Here is a 19,034-nt window from a genome sequence, read left to right as displayed (position 1 = left end):
GCCAATTGATCATGCAATAACACGGAAGCAAACCAATGGTAAACTAAGCATGCAAGAATATCGAATTAAAGCTCAATCTAACCGCCTTCCGGGGTTAATCAAATTCTCCTAACATAGCCTCCATGTTTCCACACTAGAACCATATATTAGAAGGTGCAATCAAAGAACTATCGATAACAATGAACCTTAACTAAGTCAACTTCCGGTTCTTGTTAGCAAAGATTCACCTTTAATCAACTAACAATGTGCACTTGCAAGAAGATTAAAGATTATTAAACATACAAAGACTTTAATCACCATTAACAAAACCCCAACATCATAAGCATGAATCAATCAACAACTACACCATCCCCACACCCTTGGCTAGGTGACTACTCACAAATCATATTGAAAACAATATCAATCATCAAATCAATAAGCATCAACATGATCAATAAGCAATGAAGGAAAAATCAAAATAAGCAAATAAAACTAAATACAAAAGTAAAGAAAGAGAGTAAGAGATTGCTCATTAATTGAAGATGAAGATTTACAAAGATTCAATCAAGCTCCTTCTTCAATATCCAAGTTCATCAATGGAAATCCACACTTTCTCTCTCTACTAATGAAGTTTCTCTCACTAGATTAGGGTTAAATTGTTTCTAAGTAATGATAGATGATGCACTAAACTCCCTACGACCTATATATATAGGTCCCTTAAAAGATACAAAAAATACGAAATAAAAAGACTGCAGCTCAGCGGTGCGCGCCCGCGCACATACACTGCGCGCCCGCGCAGAAGTTGTGTGTGCGCCCTCACAGATCTTGCGCGCCCGCAGATCTGTGGGTACGGAAAATGAAAGCCATGGATGCGCGCCTTCTCTCAGCAACACTGCGCGCCCGCGCTTGAGGAGTGTGCGCCCGCACACATGGCGCACGCAACACTCTGTTTTGATTCTGCTTCTGATGCTGTTCTGTGCGGGTTCTCCCAGAGCTGCGCGCCCGCACACATCAAGGTCGCGCGCCCGCACACTAAGCGCGCACAAGGCGCACAAATCTTCTGTTTGTGTTCTGTTTATGGAGCCATCCTGCGCTGGTTCTCACAGTGTTGCGCGCCCGCACACAGGGGAGTTTGGGGTGAATTGCTCTTCTTCCAATGTCTTGATTCCTACAAAACAAAAACAAAGAAAACAAGGAGAAAGGAAAACAAAGAAAAGAGGAACAAAAAGGAGAGAAAAGGGGGCAAACAAGCTACAAATGGGTGGGAAAAACCCGTAAAGAGAACACTAAATTGTGGCATAAATGCCACTCATCAAATTCCCCCACACTTGCTTCTTGCTTGTCCCCAAGCAAGGGAAACCAAGGAAAAAGACAACAAACACAACATGACAAGGTTCAAGAGAATCAATCTAGTACCACGGTGAGAAATGCTCAGTTCGGACTCGGATATAATGACATTGATCAAAGAATACTTACCTTTCTCAATTCAAGAGGGAAAACCTGCTTTAAGATGCTCAAGGTTGAAAGAGACAAACCTAAGCTAAGCATAGAGAACTAATGATTTCATCTTCCGCCCTAGCCCCATCCAAGACGGTCCTCGTTCTCTCCGCTAGCTTCAATTCATCCCCTAGTTGGCTCCTCATGATTCCGCGAGGGAACCGGAAAAAATATTAATTCTATGTGGAATAATGTGGCTATCCCGACATCTCAACTACGCGTACTCTCTCCATAGGGTTGAAATCTATCTCCCTCCACCGTTTCCTTGATCACGCCCCTCTAAAGTCCAAGGGTCTTAGTTAGGGTTGTAATGTCATGGCTAAAGGTTAAGGTAGGGAATTAATTTGAAAATTTTGGTGGAAACTCCTAAGTGAAGCATAAGAGTGGCCATCTCTCAAAAACAACATAGGAATCTAACCTAAGTTTCAAATCACAACCTTCAATACAAACTACATGACAATACTACTCTCTTTTTTTTTTTTTTTTTTTTTTTTTTGCAATATTTTCATTCAACTACATTTTTCCTTCTCGATTTCTTTTCTTTTTTTTTTTTTTTGAATGATGCTTGGTTTTCATCCTTGCCAAACCTTTTGCACACTTTTTCATGAATGAACTTAAAGACCTCATTCGAACCAAATTACACAACTTCCTTGCTTAAAATCAAGAATCTCAAACCCGAACCTCACAAGCCGATGCTTCACTAACTACAAGGGTTGGTAGAACATAGGCCGCTAGGTTTGTAACGTGGTTTAACCAAGAAAGGGGAAATAAGGCTCAACATGGCTAGCAAGAAGGTACATGTAAAATAAAAAACCAAATTGTAACAAAACACAAGGAAAACAAAGAAAAATGAGAAGAGATGCCCTCTTCCTCCTCTAGAGTTATATGATCACGGTCTTGGGAGCTAGATACCAACACAAGGATTAAGACACGCATAGTTAAGGATCCAAAATGCCGCTCAACGAAAGTGATGGAGGCTTGAACAATAAACGCTCACATGGGATATGAAAGGAAGCAATTACCAACTAAGGGAATCCTATTCACTACGGAGAGCAACACCATCTTACCACTTTCCCGTGAACTAGGGGTTCAAACGTCCTCAAGAGTTCTAAACCGGGCTACCTTAGCTTAAAATGTGTCTAGTTCAACCCTAAGCACTCTCAAACCGTGAAGACCCTTTTCAACTAGGAAGGTAAGCATTCAAAAATATGTCATAGCAAAAGCATATAGGTCCACATTTCCAAATGAACGAGCAAATTCTCAATTTTCAAAAATTTTTCTCTTGTCATGATTATGAATGTCACATAAAGGAAAGAAGAAAAGCAACACACAAAGAAAAAGGAAGAAATCAAGAAGGTTCATAAATGAGGCATGCAAATCATATAAATCCCAATCGACATACAATGATCGTTGAATACAACATCAACGATCCCAGGTTCCTTAGAACCAAATCAATCAACCTCGAACCATTCAACTCCTTCCTAAACTAACCTAAGCTATGCAACCAATCAAATATTTAAAGAGTTGAGAAGGAGAATTTGTCACCCAATTATGCTTAGCAAACGCAAATCCATAATCGTTGAAACTCCATTGCTCGGAAAAATTTGGGAATGCGCCCATAAGCCCTACAAAATGTCAAAGACCAAAACAACTCGGCAAATATTTGGTTAGTAGCAAGAGAAATATATACAAAGCAAAAACAACACAAGAAAATGTTTGGATTAAAGGGGAATTTGGATTTTCGAAAAGAACGGGAGCCAAAACAACGCAAGGTTTCATTAAAACATCATCATCATCATTTTGTTGAAAAGAGGGGAAGGAACCTTCCAAAAAGACACCTATTGGCCCAAAATTTCGCCCCATAAGAACAAAGCCCTTGAATGAAACAATAAACAAGCACCCCCCCACACTTGAACGGAAAACCGTCCTCGGTTTGAACAAAGTGGAAAATGGGGCGGGAGGAAGGGCTAAACTCGGCCCGAGGGCCCTAGTCCTCCATGTGAGAACTAGAGCCCTCTCCATAAGGACGCCACTCGTAGTCGACGTCGATAGGAGGGCCATGGGGGTCCCAACCACCGGTGTAACCCGGTGGAAAACCGCGGTTCCGGTACAACTCTTGTTGGTAGTCCGGAAGAGGGTCATAGGGAGGGGGCATCTCAAGGGGCTCGGATGTGTACATGGGGTAGTTGGGGTCCCCATGGTAATCACACCCCCCCGGTGCCTTGTAATCATACCCCTAAGAGGTAGGGTAGTTCACTCGGGGGGTCCCTTGAGATGAAGGCCCGGACCAATAGGGCCAAACCGGTTGACGGGGAGTGCCGTCAGAATGCGGTTCCTCGTGAGAAGGAACCGGCCCCTGTTGGGGCAGAAAATACGGATAGTTCACCGGTGGGTCAAAATGTCCTTGGTTTACATGCCAATCATAAATGTTGGCATTGTAAACCGAGTACCCATCGGCGGCCTCCGTCAACCGGTTTACCTACATTGACAGGTTTTGGAACACTTGCTCAAGGTTAAAAGAAGAAGAGGAAGAGGCCATAACTCCCTCGCTAGAGGAGGGGACGCGCAAACCTTGGGATCCCTCCCCATACTGGAAACCTTGAAGTTGAAACCCTTGTTGTTGTTGTTGATGAAACTGCTGCTGCTGAAATTGCTGTTGCTGTTGGAATTGTTGTTGTTGGGTCTTCTTGTTGTTCTTCTTCTTGTTGTTGACGTTGTTGCTGCTGATGCCGTTCGCGGACGATCGTATTTCGCTCACCTCCAAGAGCGTTAGGAAGGACACCATTGTCCTTAGGAACCTTCCACACATTCCTTGCGTTCCTCTCCAAGGAAGTGCGGCTCGAGAATGGAAGTATGCAATGGTGCTCCCTCTCAACACACCAATCATGGAAGTTGTTCACATCGTCGGTCGGTTGGATGAAGACCGACTTCCGCATGTAGGAGATGTCCACGAATATGTCTCTGTCTCTTCCCACCCTTGTACAAAAAGGGAAAAGAACCTCACCCCCTAGCTTCGATGCGATCCTTGAAATCATCCCTCCTAAGGCAATCTCTCCCGTCTTGTTCCCATTCTTGATTGCCTCGCAACATAGCACAAACCAATACCCCATGTTGAGCCGCCCACTCAACTCCTCCTTTGTGGCGACCCAAAGAGTGAAAAGCTCTTCACGAGAGAGCTTACTCAAGTCTTGCTTGCTAAACACCGCAAACCCCAAGATGCGGTGAAGGACGCGGAGTACTGGGTGGATAATTTGGCTTGCCACCGAGTACCGAGTACTAAACTCATCCGAATCGGTAATTGTCCGCCACCAACAGAAAGCATCGTACTCGGGGAAGAGCTCGGTGGATGGGGCAAGAAGGTCGGCGTCGGGGTTAAAGTCTAGGAGTTCATTTAGACGCCGAAGAGAGACGACATGGCGGGCATTGAAAAGTTGGAAGGAGATTTGGAACTCGTTGTTTCTAACGGGTTCCTTCTCAAAGGAAGCGAGGAACTCGTAGGTGGGTTCCTTGAAGGTTGGGTATTGGTGGTTGATGAACTCACTCATCCCAAGGTTGTCAAGAAGGGACCGAAGGTCCTCATCTATCCCCAAGTCAAGCATTGAGCGTTGATAGTAGTGTCGGGTGGGGTTAAGCTTGCGTTTGAGGAGAGTTTGATGGAAGGGTGCATGGTGTCGGTTCACAAACTTTAAAGTGGGAAGAGAGGATTGTGTTTGGTTTTGATTTTGGGAGGAAGGTTGGGGCTCATCAACTGACATTCTAGGCTCCTTTCTACTCCTTCTCCTACCGCTCATCTTCACCAACTTTACTCAACAACCCAAAAATACCGAGAACACCAAGGAGAGATCCACAATCAAGAATACCAAATCTTTCCCACAACAACAACAACAATTGAAGCCTTTGATTTTGTTATCTGAAAAGGGGTTAGGAGCAACAACTTTCCAGGATACAAATAACACGAGGAAAACAACTATCACCAACAATATTCAATGCCAAAATTTGCAATACTCAATCACTAAAGAGGCAATCACTAAGCAAAATTCAATATCAAGCATCAAAAACTCTCAACAACATATATTTTCAATTCCACATGCATTAACAATTTTCAATGCTCAATATCAAGCTAGTGATCACTCACACAATTCTCAATATCCAAGTCAAGTAATTGCTAGGCAAATTGCATAAAAACAACAATTTCATCAACAATACTCACAAATCACCAAGAAATTCATGACAAATTCCACAATTATAAGCAAAACTACCCCAAAATCACACAAAATCCATACAAGCTCAATTTTTGCTTAACAATCCTAAAACATGATCTTATCTAATGAATCAAAACCACAAAGTACTCAAGGATTAGGATTATACCACAATTGAAGAGCTTGAAGACCTTCAAGAGCCCTCACGCACCACCACCTTGACCACCGAAGAGCAACCACGAATTTGGTGAAAAATGGGTGATTTTGAGAGGGGAAAGTGATGAATTTGTGAGGAAATTGAGGGAATGTAAGGGATTTGTTGAGATTTCGAGGAATTAAGTGAGATTAGAGGGGATTTGGGAAATTAGGGCTTGAGTTTTTGAGGAGAGAGAGTGAGAATTCGTGAGGGATGGTGAGAAAGTGATGAAATAAACGGGGAAAAGGAGGACTTAAGCCCCGATAAACCCAGATCTGCGCGCCCGCGCAAATGGCGCACACACGTCGCGCAAAACTTTCTGCCAGAATCTGGAAATTTGTCTTCGATCTGCGCGGGTTCTCCCAGGCCTGCGCGCCTGCACAGCCTTTATCTGCGCGCCCGCGCAGATGTCGCGCAGATGTCGCGCAAAAGTTTCTGCCAGAATCTGGAAATTTGAGCTACCCTATGCGCGGGTTCTCCTAGGGCTGCGCGCCCGCGCACAGGGTCTTCATCAAATCCTCTTGTGCATTGCTCCTCACTCACTTCCAAGTCTCCAAACCTCAACTTAGCTCCAAATATAACACCAAACGGCCTGCAAAAATAGTCCTTTATCATGCTAGATGCACCGTTTATCAAAGACTCAAATATAATCAAAACTCACAAATCCCAATAATCCAAAGTTGTAAATTGAAAAATGAAAGTAACATGAAGAGAAGAAAGCAGAAGAGGGTTAGAAATTCGGGTTGCCTCCCGGAAGCGCTTTTGGTTAGCGTCGTTAGCTCGACGTTCTTCGAGATGATTAAGGAGGGTGGAATTGACGATGCACATCAATTAAAGTAACTGAAATTGGTTCATCACTTGGGAATCCTTCAAAATAAGGCTTGAGGCGGTGGCCGTTGACTTTGAAGGGGGAGTGGCCATCTTGGAAAATTTCATAAGCACCATATGGAAACACCTCCGTAACAATGTATGGCCCACTCCATCTTGATCGGAGCTTGCCCGGGAAGAGTTTCAACCTTGAATTGAAGAGGAGCACCTTTTTCCCTTTGACAAAATCTTTCTTGATGATTTGAGCGTCGTGCCACGCTTTTGATCTTGCCTTATACATACTTGCATTCTCATAGGCACTCAACCTCAATTCCTCTAGCTCATGCAACTCTAAAAGCCTTTGCTCCCCCGCACTATGGAGATCAAAGTTGATTTGCTTGATCGCCCAATGAGCACGATGCTCCATCTCCACGGGCAAATGACAATTCTTCCCATATACAAGCTTGTAAGGGGTGGTCCCAATTGGCGTCTTGAAAGCGGTCCTATAAGCCCATAGAGAATCGATGAGCTTAGAGGACCAATCCTTCCTCGTTCTGGCAACTGTTTTCTCCAAGATCACTTTGAGCTCTCTATTTGTGACCTCCGCTTGACCACTTGTTTGGGGGTGATAAGCAAGCCCCCGCTTGTGAGATACCCCATATTTCTCAAGTAGTCGCACGAAGGTGTGGTGTTTGAAATGTGACCCCCCATCACTAATAATCGCCCTCGGAACACCGAATCTTGGGAAAATCACTTTCTTGAAGAGGTTGACCACCACTTTTGAGTCATTTGTCGGAGAAGCTACGGCCTCCGCCCATTTGGACACGTAGTTAACGGCAACCAAAATATATTTGTTCCCATTTGAGGAGATAAAAGGCCCCATGAAATCTATCGCCCACACATCGAAAACTTCAAGCTCAAGGATGGGGTTTTGTGTCATTTCATCCCTTCTCGAGATATTCCCCACCCTTTGACATCTATCGCAGGTCTTGACAAATATCCAAGAGTCCTTGAATAAGGAAGGCCAAAAGAGCATTGATTGGAGAACTTTTGAGGCGGTTTTCTGAGCACTCATATGCCCACCACAAGGAGAGGAGTGGCACATGTGGAGAACACTTTGAAACTCATCGTCGGGAACGCATCTCCTCAACAACCCATCAACCCCTCTCTTCAACAAAATCGGTTCATCCCAAATATATCTCTTTGCCTCGTGCTTGAGCTTTCGACGTTGTTGTGAAGTAAAATCCGGAGGTATGGCACCACAAGCCAAGTAATTCACAATATCCGCATACCATGGAGCCGACTTCACCTCAAGAACATATAACACATCATCCCTTAGAGCATCCTCTATTGGCAAACCATCATCCTTGAACCTTGCACCGCCTAACCTTGAAAGGTGATCCGCCACCACATTCTCAGCTCCCTTTTTATCTCTCATTTCATAATCAAAGTCTTGGAAAACTAAAACCCATCTCAACAACCTTGGTTTAGCTTCCTTCTTCCCTATCAAATATTTGAGAGCCGAATGGTCGGTGTACACAATTGTCCTAGAACCAATGAGGTAGGTTCTAAACTTCTCAAATGAGTGAATAACCGCTAAGAATTCCTTCTCGATGGTTGTGTAGTTTCGTTGGGCGTCGTTGAGAGTTTTGGACAAATAATGTATGACATGAAGCTTCCCATCCTTTCGTTGACCAAGAACCGAACCAATAGCCTCGTCGCTTGCATCGCACATGAGCTCAAATGGAAGAGACCAATCCGGGCCTTGGACAATAGGGGCGGTGCAAAGGGCCTCTTTCAACCTACAAAAAGACTCTTGACAAGCATCATCAAATATAAACTCTTTATCTTGTTGCAATAGGGATGTGAGAGGCTTTGCAATCAAAGAAAAGTCTTTTATAAAACGCCGATAGAACCCGGCATGGCCAAGAAAAGACCTCACTTCCCTCACGTTGGTGGGGGGAGGAAGTTTCTCAATGACCTCTACCTTGGCTCTATCAACCTCAATGCCGGCATGGGAAATTTTGTGCCCAAGAACAATCCCACTTTCTACCATAAAATGGCATTTTTCCCAATTTAACACGAGGTTAGCCCTCTCACATCTTTCTAAGCAACGAGATAAATTAGATAGACAATCTTCATAGGTGGCCCCTCCAACTGAGAAGTCATCCATAAAGACCTCTATCTCATCCTCAATCATATCACTAAAAATGGATATCATACAACGATGGAATGTTGCGGGAGCATTACAAAGCCCAAAAGGCATCCTACGATACGCATAAGTACCGTAGGGACAAGTGAAAGTCGTCTTCTCTTGATCCTTGGGGTCAATCGGGATTTGGAAAAATCCCGAATAACCATCAAGAAAACAATAGAAGTAATGCTTTGTAAGCCTCTCCAACATTTGATCAATGAACGGTAATGGAAAATGATCTTTGCATGTACTTGTGTTGAGTTGGCGATAGTCAATGCACATGCGCCAACCGGTTACAAGCCTAGTGGGGACTAGTTGATCATGATCATTTTTCACTACCGTCATTCCCCCTTTCTTAGGCACAACTTGCACGGGAGATACCCAATCACTATGAGCAATTGGGTATATAATTCCCGCATCAAGAAGCTTAGCCACTTCCTTCCGCACAACCTCTTGCATGGAAGGGTTAAGCTTCCTTTGCCTTTGCCTAACGGGTTTGGCATCTCCCTCTAGATCAATTTTGTGCATGCATAAAGAAGGACTTATACCTTTGATGTCATCAATGGTATAGCCTAAAGCTTTCTTGTGTTTTTTCAAAACATTGATCAAGAGGGAGGTTTGCTCCTCCGTTAGGTTGGAATTAACAATTACGGGGAAAGACTCATTAGAACCAAGAAATTCATACCTCAAGCCCAAATGTAGAGGTTTCAAGTCTACCTTTGGTGCTCCCTTACCATTGGTGCTCTCCTCTCTTTCCTCAACTTGAAAGAGGTCATGGGTGTGAAAAGCCTCCTCCTCCATGCTCTCATCCATGCACTCGCTCTTGCTTTCCTCTAGCAAATCCCCATAGAATTAAATGTCGTCCTTGTGAAAACCTAGCTTAGAATCATTCAACAATACACTTTCTAGGGGATCGTTAGAAGCATGCAAATGGGAACGAGAGAATTCACTAAGCATGGTATCTAGAACATCTACTCTAAAGCATTCACCACTTGAAGAAGGTTGTTGCATGACATTATTCAAATCAAACTCAATTGAATCATTGTCAATTTTCAAAGATATTTTGCCCTCCTTTACATCAATGATGGCCCTAGAGGTGGCTAAAAACAGCCTACCCAAGATAATAGGAATCCTTTCATCCTCATCCATCTCTAGCACATAAAAATCCACGGGGAATGTGAACTTTCCTACCCTAAGGGGAATGTCCTCAACCTTACCCATGGGAAATTTAATGGACCGATCCGCTAGTTGGAGAGTAATGTTAGTGGGGGAAAGGGTTCCTACACTAAGCTTTTGGTAGACGGAGTAGGGCATGAGGCTCACACTTGCTCCTAAATCACACAAAGCTTTGTCAAACTCAATGCCATTAATAGAACAAGGGATGGAAAAACTACCCGGATCCTTCAACTTGGCGGGAAGTTTGTTGGAAAGGATTGCACTACAATTGGCGGTCAAGCTCACCGTTTCACACTCCCTTCTCCCACTCAATAGATCTTTCAAAAACTTAGAGTAATGGGGCATTTGTTTCATAGCATCTACAAAAGGAAGGGAAACATGCAAATTCTTGATCACATCCAAAAACTTCCCAAATTGAGCATCAAGCTTAGCTCTCACAAATCTTTGGGGAAAAGGTAGCCTCTCCTCTCTAGGTTGGAGATTTAGGGGCAAGGGGGTGGTTTCTTTTTCCTTTTGCACCTCAACATCCTTCTCCCTCTCAACATTAGAAGGTTCCTTGGTTCTCTCATCCCCCCTCTCCAACTCTACTTCATTTCGAGGTTCCTCCTCAACTAAGGGGTCACTCCCTACTACCTTTCCACTCCTTGTTGTCACGGCATACAAAGGTTTTGGGTTGATTCCTTGACTAGGGATAGAGGAAGAAGAAGAAGAAGAGGAATTGGAAGCAAGTTGGGCAATTTGGGTTTCAAGCATTTTCATATGAGCATTGGCTCGCTTTTTATCCTCCTCATTTCTCTTCTTTTCCTCCTCATGCATTTTCATGATGGCATCTAGCTTAGCCATCACGGGATCATTAGGAGGGGCCTCAATTTGAAGAGGTTTTTGAGGTGGAGGAAGTTGGGCTTGATGGAAACCCGGAGGCCTATTGGTTTGGGCATAGTTAGAAACATTTTGGCCCCTATTGCCTCCGGTGCCTTGGTTGGGAATATTTCTTTGTCGATTGTTTCCCATGTTACCTTGATCACCAAAATTTTGATTTTGATGGTCATGGTATCGGGAGTTGGGTTGTTGGTTTTGGTAGCCATACCCCCTTTGGTTAGAGTAGCCTCTTCCATTGAAATTGGAAGGGCCTCCCCCACCATGGTATTGGTTACCATAACCACCACCACTTTGGTTCCAACCACGGTTTCCACCTTGATTCCAATTTCCCATTTGATTGGAGTTTGGCCTCAAGTTCCCTACATTTTCCATTCTAGGAGCAAAATTCATAGCATTGACATCTTCTACATTATCGTCATGTTCATAGGGAGGGGGTTGAACTTCACAAACATACACACAATGGGAGGTATCATGATCATAGGTTTCACAATTTGAGCAAAACATGCATCCTTGAGGCATTTTATTATAAAAAGAGGGGGAAGAAATGGTCATACCATTGCCTCCCTTGGTTGAAGGGGAGGTATTACCATGAGGGTTGGACCTTTCTTTCATCAATTCATCCATTTGCTTGGCCATTTTGGAGATTTGGTTTGAAAGGTTGTTGATTGCGTTGGCTTGCTCCAATGCATAGACACCCTTGCTAGAAGCGGCATCCCTTTCTCCTTCATACCAATCATCGTAATGCTCTGCGGCCTCTTCTATGATGCATTCCACTTCATCCTCTCCTTTGTTCATGATAGGACCGCCGGCGGCGGCATCTAGGCTTGTTCTCCCTTGAGGTGAGAGACCTCCATAAAAAGTGTGGATGAGTTGATACTTGGGTATCCCATGTTGTGGGCATTGACGTTGAAGCTCTTTGTACCGGTCCCATGCCGCACTTAGAGTCTCACCACTCTTTTGGCGAAAGCCTTGAATCAAAGACCGAGCCTCGGCGGTCTTCCTATGGTTGTAAAATCTCCTCAAGAAAGCCGTAGTTACTTGGTCCCAAGTTGTGAGAGAGTTAGGGGGCACCTCCTTCTCTAGCCATTCTAGACCTCTCCCAATTAAAGAAAATGGAAACATCTTGAGGCGGATGTACTCTTGAGTCACTCCGTTGGCTTTGATTGTGTCACAATATTTCTCAAATTCTTTTAAATGCTCATGAGGGCTCTCAAATTTCCCACCCGAGAATTGTTTCCTCTCTATCAAAGCAATCAAATTGGGCTTGATTTCGAAATTGTTGGCTTGAGTGGTAGGAGTTAGGATCCCACTTTGGGCTCTAAAGGCTTCGGGAGCCCCAAGACGACTCAAAGGTGTATTCTCTCCCATTTTAGATCCTTCTTCACTTTCGGACTTAAAGATTGAAAAGGGGTTGATTTCCGGACTTGATGGCGAATTAGGGCTATCTAAGTCTTCACTTGAGGGTGAAGATGGTGGAGTATCTTCCAATTCTCTTACTCCTTCTTTCGTTGGGGTGTGAGAATTTCTACTCCTCGCTCTCGCTTCTCTTCGAAGTAAGGACAAAGATCTTTCTAGCTCCAGATCAATGGGAATCAAAGACCTTGAGCGAGTTCGTCCTCTGTTCATACAACAAAGCTAAGGAGAACGTAAGCAATGACAAGTAGCAAGTAGTAACAAATACTAACAAACAAGGAATGAGATAGTCTCAAATAAAGTAATGAAAAAGCAATGGAAGCCGTCTCCCCGGCGACGGCGCCAATTTGGCAAGGGAATAAACGCGTCGTCAAAAGTCTATCCCTAGGTCAAATATAATTTATACACCTAAACAAACCTAATACAAGTATAAGGCAAGTATAGGGGTCGAACCACAAGGAGACATGCATAAACACCACATTCACTACTTAATGCTTAAGCTACCTCGGAACGAGAAGTGTGAAAAGCTAAGAAATTAAACTAGAGATTAAGAATGATTAAAAATCAATATAACTAAACACCAAGGGAAGTAGGTAGATGTAGTTTCCAATTGATCATGCAATAACACGGAAGCAAAGCAATGGTAAACTAAGCATGCAAGAATATCGAATTAAAGCTCAATCTAACCGCCTTCCGGGGTTAATCAAATTCTCCTAACATAGCCTCCATGTTTCCACACTAGAACCATATATTAGAAGGTGCAATCAAAGAACTATCGATAACAATGAACCTTAACTAAGTCAACTTCCGTTTCTTGTTAGCAAAGATTCACCTTTAATCAACTAACAATGTGCACTTGCAAGAAGATTAAAGAATATCAAACATACAAAGACTTTAATCACCATTAACAAAACCCCAACATCATAAGCATGAATCAATCAACAACTACACCATCCTCACACCCTTGGCTAGGTGACTACTCACAAATCATATTGAAAACAATATCAATCATCAAATCAATAAGCATCAACATGATCAATAAGCAATGAAGGAAAAATCAAAATAAGCAAATAAAACTAAATACAAAAGTAAAGAAAGAGAGTAAGAGATTGCTCATTAATTGAAGATGAAGATTTACAAAGATTCAATCAAGCTCCTTCTTCAATATCCAAGTTCATCAATGGAAATCCACACTTTCTCTCACTACTAATGAAGTTTCTCTCACTAGATTAGGGTTAAATTGTTTCTAAGTAATGATAGATGATGCACTAAACTCCCTACGACCTATATATATAGGTCCCTTAAAAGATACAAAAAATACGAAATAAAAAGACTGCAGCTCAGCGGTGCGCGCCCGCGCACATACACTGCGCGCCCGCGCAGAAGTTGTGTGTGCGCCCTCGCAGATCTTGCGCGCCCGCAGATCTGTGGGTACGGAGAATGAAACCCATGGATGCACGCCTTCTCTCAGCAACACTGCGCGCCCGCGCTTGAGGAGTGTGCGCCCGCACACATGGCGCACGCAACACTCTGTTTTGATTCTGCTTCTGATGCTGTTCTGTGCGGGTTCTCCCAGAGCTGCGTGCCCGCACACATCAAGGTCGCGCGCCCGCACACTAAGCGCGCACAAGGCGCACAAATCTTCTGTTTGTGTTCTGTTTATGGAGCCATCCTGCGCGGGTTCTCACAGTGCTGCGCGCCCGCACACAGGGGAGTTTGGGGTGAATTGCTCTTCTTCCAATGTCTTGATTCCTACAAAACAAAAACAAAGAAAACAAGGAGAAAGGAAAACAAAGAAAAGAGGAACAAAAAGGAGAGAAAAGGGGGCAAACAAGCTACAAATGGGTGGGAAAAACCCGTAAAGAGAACACTAAATTGTGGCATAAATGCCACTCATCAATAAGAAGGTAGTAAAATTAGTTCAGGATTCGAAACCTGCAGAGGTAAAGAAACCTGAACTAAAACCTCTCCCTTCTCATTTAAAATATGTTTTTCTTGATGAGCAGGAAATGCACCTTGTGATCATTAGTACTGCACTTGATGACCCACAAACTTCCCAACTTCTAGAGGTTCTCAGAACCCATAAAAGGGCAATAAGGTACAGTATTGATGATCTCAAGGGTATAAGCCCAGATTTTTGTATGCACAGGATACACTTAGAGGACAACTACAAGCCCTGCATTCAACCCTAGAGGAGGTTGAATCCCAATATGCAAGAGGTAGTCAAGAAAGAGGTTATGAAATTACTTGATGCAGGTATTATCTATCCTAAATCTGACTCTAAATGGGTAAGTCCTGTTCAGGTGGTTCCTAAGAAAGGTGGGATGACTGTGGTTAAAAATGAAAAAAATGAATTAAATCCCACTAGAACTGTTACAGGGTGGCGTATGTGCATTGATTATCGTAGATTAAATGTCGCCACTAAAAAGGACCATTTCCCTCTCCCCTTTATTGATCAAATGCTTGAGAGGTTAGCTAATCATAAGTTTCTTTTGCTATTTGGATGGGTATTCGGGATTTTTCCAAATTCCGATCCACCCTGAAGATTAGGAAAAGACTACATTTATATGCCCTTATGGCACTTTTGCATATCGTAGAATGCCTTTTGGTTTATGTAATGCAACTGCTACTTTTCAACGTTGCATGATGAGCATATTTTCTGATTTCATAGAGTCTATCATGGAAGTCTTTATGGATGATTTTAGTGTCTATGGTTCTTCATTTGATTCATGTTTAATTAATTTAGCTAAAATCCTGAAAAGATGTGAAGAATGCAACTTGGTCTTAAATTGGGAGAAGTGTCACTTTATGGTGACAGAGGGAGTAGTCTTGGGTCATATTGTATCTGATAAGGGCATACAGGTAGACAAGGCAAAAATTTCAGTGATTGAGCAATTACCTCCCCCAGTCAATGTTAAGGGAGTTAGGAGTTTCTTGGGTCATGCGGGGTTTTATCGCCGTTTTATCAAAGATTTTTCTAAAATTGCTAAACCACTGACTCAGCTTTTACTTAAGGATGCCCCTTTTGTTTTTACTGACGAGTGTCTTGAGTCTTTCAACAGGATTAAGCGGGCTTTGATATCGGCACCCATCATATGTGCTCCCGATTGGAATCTTCCTTTCGAGATCATGTGTGATGCAAGCGACTTTGCTCTAGGAGCCGTGCTTGGACAGAGGAAGGACAAAGTTCTACATGCTATCTACTATGCTAGTAAAACTTTGGATGAGGCTCAAGTGAACTATGCCACCACGGAGAAGGAGTTTTTAGCTGTTATTTATGCTTTAGAAAAATTTAGATCATAACTAGTTAGTTCTAAAGTTATTGTTTTTACTGACCATGCAGCTCTAAAGTACTTGATAGCCAAAGCTGAATCAAAGCCTAGGCTACTCCGGTGGGTTCTCTTGCTCCAGGATTTCAACATTGAAATAAGGGACAAAAAGGATGCAGAGAACGTAGTGGCAGATCACTTGTCACGAATCAGGTATGATGAGGGTAAGGATTTTCTTCCTATAGATGATTCGTTCCCTGATGACAACCTGTATGCAGTTGTAGAGCAACACCCCTGGTATGCCGATATTGCAAATTATTTAGTGGGTGGTACTCTACCTCTTGACTTGTCCTACCAACAAAAAAAGAAATTCCTTTCTGATGTTAAACATTATTTTTGGGATGATCCTTTTTTGTTTCGTGAGTGTGCAGATGGATTATTTCGCAGGTGTGTCCCCGAATGGGAGGTGCATGGTATTCTCACTAGCTGCCACACTTCACCTTATGGAGGACATCATGGTCCCTCTAAAACAGTGACCAAGATAAATGAGTCAGGATTTTATTGGCCCACCATGTTCAAGGATACTAACATTTTTGTGCAGGCTTGTGACTCTTGCCAGAGGACTGGCAACATCTCGCGGCGGCATGAGATGCCTCAAACTGGGATTTTGGAAGTTGAAATTTTTGATGTTTGGGGTGTTGATTACATGGGACCGTTCCCTTCTTCTAGAGGGAACCGTTATATCTTAGTCGCCGTAGATTATGTATCCAACTGGGTAGAAGCCATTGCCACTCCTACCAATGATGCCAAGGTGGTCCATAGGGTTTTCAAGAAGACTATCTTTCCTAAATTTGGAGTGCCTAGAGCCATAATCAGTGACGGAGGATCCCACTTTCATGAGAGAAAGTTAGATACCCTCCTAAAGAAGTATGGTGTTTACCACAGGACAGGGTTAGCCTACCATCCCCAAACTAGTGGCCAAGTTGAAGTGTCCAATCGCGAGATTAAGGTTATCTTAGAGAAGGTGGTAGAAAAATCTAGGAAAGATTGGAGTGATAAGTTGGATGACACCCTTTGGGCATATAGAACCACATTTAAGACCCCTATAGGTACCACTCCCTATAGACTTGTGTTTGGTAAAGCATGTCATCTTCCGGTGGAGATAGAGTACAAGGCATATTGGGCTATTAAGGAGCTCAATTTGGATGCTAAACTAGCGAGAGAAAAGAGGCTTCTACAACTTAACCAGCTTGATGAATTTAGGTTGATGGCCTATGATAGTGAGCGAGTCTACAAGGAGAAGACTAAGAGATGGCACGACAAGATGATCCTTCCGAGAGAATTCAAAGAGGGTGATAAGGTGTTGTTGTTCAACTCTAGGCTTAAACTGTTCCAGGAAAGTTGAAGTCAAGGTGGTCGGGTCCTTTCACTATAAAAAGGGCCAACAAGTTCGGTTTTGTAGAGTTGTTTGATGAGCATGGTAATGAGTTCAAGGTAAATGGTTAGAGGCTTAAGATATATCATGAAGAGGCTACAATTGGTGCAGTTGAACTACTACACCTGACTAGTTCCAGTTCACCTTGAGAATACTATGGTAAGAAGGTCGTGCGGGACCTAGATAAACCAGCGCTTTGCGAGAGGCAACCCGTATTTTACTTTCTTTTATTTTTGTTTTTGTTTTTCTTCTTTTTCTTATGAGAGGAGAGCGGAGGGAATTTAATGAGTTTTTGGTACAGATTAGAGGAAAAGAGTTAGCGAAAATTTGAAGAAAGTTAGGTCGACTAACTTTACTCTCGGGCCCGGCAGGGCGATGCTTCGCCCGACCGGGCGCGAGAGTTAGGGTTGGAAAAGCTTGAAAGTGGCCCGACCGAGCAAAGGTACGCCCGTCCGGGCGCGAGAGTTGACGTATACGGACATTTTATTGGCCCGATCAGGCGAAATGGCGCCCGACTAGGCGTGAGCAAACAATTCACCAAAGAGTTTAGATCGCCCAACTGGGCCCCATTTCGCCCGGCCGGGCGCGACAGCAACCCCCCCTCGCCAGTCTTCTTTCTTCTTCCCCTCTTTTTCTTTCCTTCTTCTTCCTTTACTCTTTTTGCCATTTTCTCTCTCTAAAACTCATATTTTCCTCTAACTTCTCTCTAAGATTTCTCCTTTATTTCTTACCCAAAGCCAAAACTTTTCACATATTCTTACTCCCCTCTTCATCCTCTTCACTCCTATTCAAAAAAATTTCACTTTCCACAAAATTAAATTTTGACCACCACTCCTAATGGCGGCAAAGAGGGCTCGAAGCTTACTCGGGGGTAGCTCAAGCGGGTCATCTCAACAATATGACCCGGCTCTTCAACTTGCTCAACGGCCGACGATCAAGATCGCGACAGCGGAACAAAAAGAAATGTTGGAGGTGCTCTACGGACGAGAGGTAATTCCCTCACGGTGGTTACATCGTCCCACTTTAGAAGCTTTAGGTATTTATGGCTTTGTTAGGAGATTTTTGAATGATATTGGTATGCGTAAATTTGTAGATATGCATTATTCAACATACTGTGAATTAACTTGATTTTTTGTAAACTTCTCCCCCGTGGGGTTGGGGGGTCGCGGTTCAGCACGAAATCATAAATAAGCGTGAATTCTTGTCTTCTCTTGTTATTCAAAATCATAAAAGTGGTCCAAAATTAATTTTTAGGCTTAATAATAGAAATATCACTCTTTCTTTTGTGGAATTCTGTAAATTTTTTGAACTGGAACCTGATTTGGATAGGCAATGGAATGCTGAGTTTAAAATGGATGATGTTTATTTTGCTTTGACCGGTATTCCCCATGTATCTACACAACATGCTAGTGCTAGGCCCATCCACCACCCCGTCCCCAAAATGTGGCAAAGATTTGCCGGTGTCTGTTTCCTAGGTAGGAACGAACCCCATAACTGTCAGACCAATGAATTAGCTGTAATTGGCCATTATATGTTTGGGTTCGGGAAATTAAACATAGCTAGGTATATTATCCATCACCTAGGTAGACACGCTACGGCCAGCAACCAGGCCACCACCCCCATCCGTCTTGGTGGCATTATCACTAGGATAGCCATCAAGAAGGCCGACTTTGTAAAGAGTGGGGCCCACCGCATGACTAACATGGGACCCGACACCTACATTACCTCTAGTTACCTTGAGGAGCTGGGGTGGTTGAGGGTAGACGAGAGCCAGGTCACCTATTGGTGCATTAGGACAAGGACTGAACAACCCCTACTCATCTTTCCTTTGCCCAACCCTGACCTGACCGCCTTTCCCCTAGGGCAAGAATCCTACACTTATGCCCTGTTAGTTGCCCATGCTAGGGGCCAGGATCCACAGCAGGCCCAGGCCCAGCCACAGCCTGTAGTTGAGCCTATTCCGCAGCCACCATCACCACCCCGGCAGTCC

General features: G+C 43.5%; 1 non-coding gene across 1 annotated transcript; it reads left to right on the top strand.

The window, feature by feature from the left end:
* Nucleotides 1-11,810: 11,810 nt before the first annotated feature.
* LOC145612863 (small nucleolar RNA R71) lies at nt 11,811-11,916 on the top strand. The gene has a single exon (XR_014106774.1). It is a non-coding gene; the product is annotated as a small nucleolar RNA R71 (small nucleolar RNA).
* Nucleotides 11,917-19,034: the final 7,118 nt, after the last annotated feature.

This window comes from Chenopodium album, chromosome 24 (genome assembly GCF_948465745.1).
Source record: "Chenopodium album chromosome 24, dcCheAlbu1.1, whole genome shotgun sequence".
NCBI classification, from domain to species: domain Eukaryota; kingdom Viridiplantae; phylum Streptophyta; class Magnoliopsida; order Caryophyllales; family Amaranthaceae; genus Chenopodium; species Chenopodium album.
The sequence above is the reverse complement of the archived record's forward strand: the minus strand, read 5'-3'. Positions and strand labels throughout refer to the sequence as shown.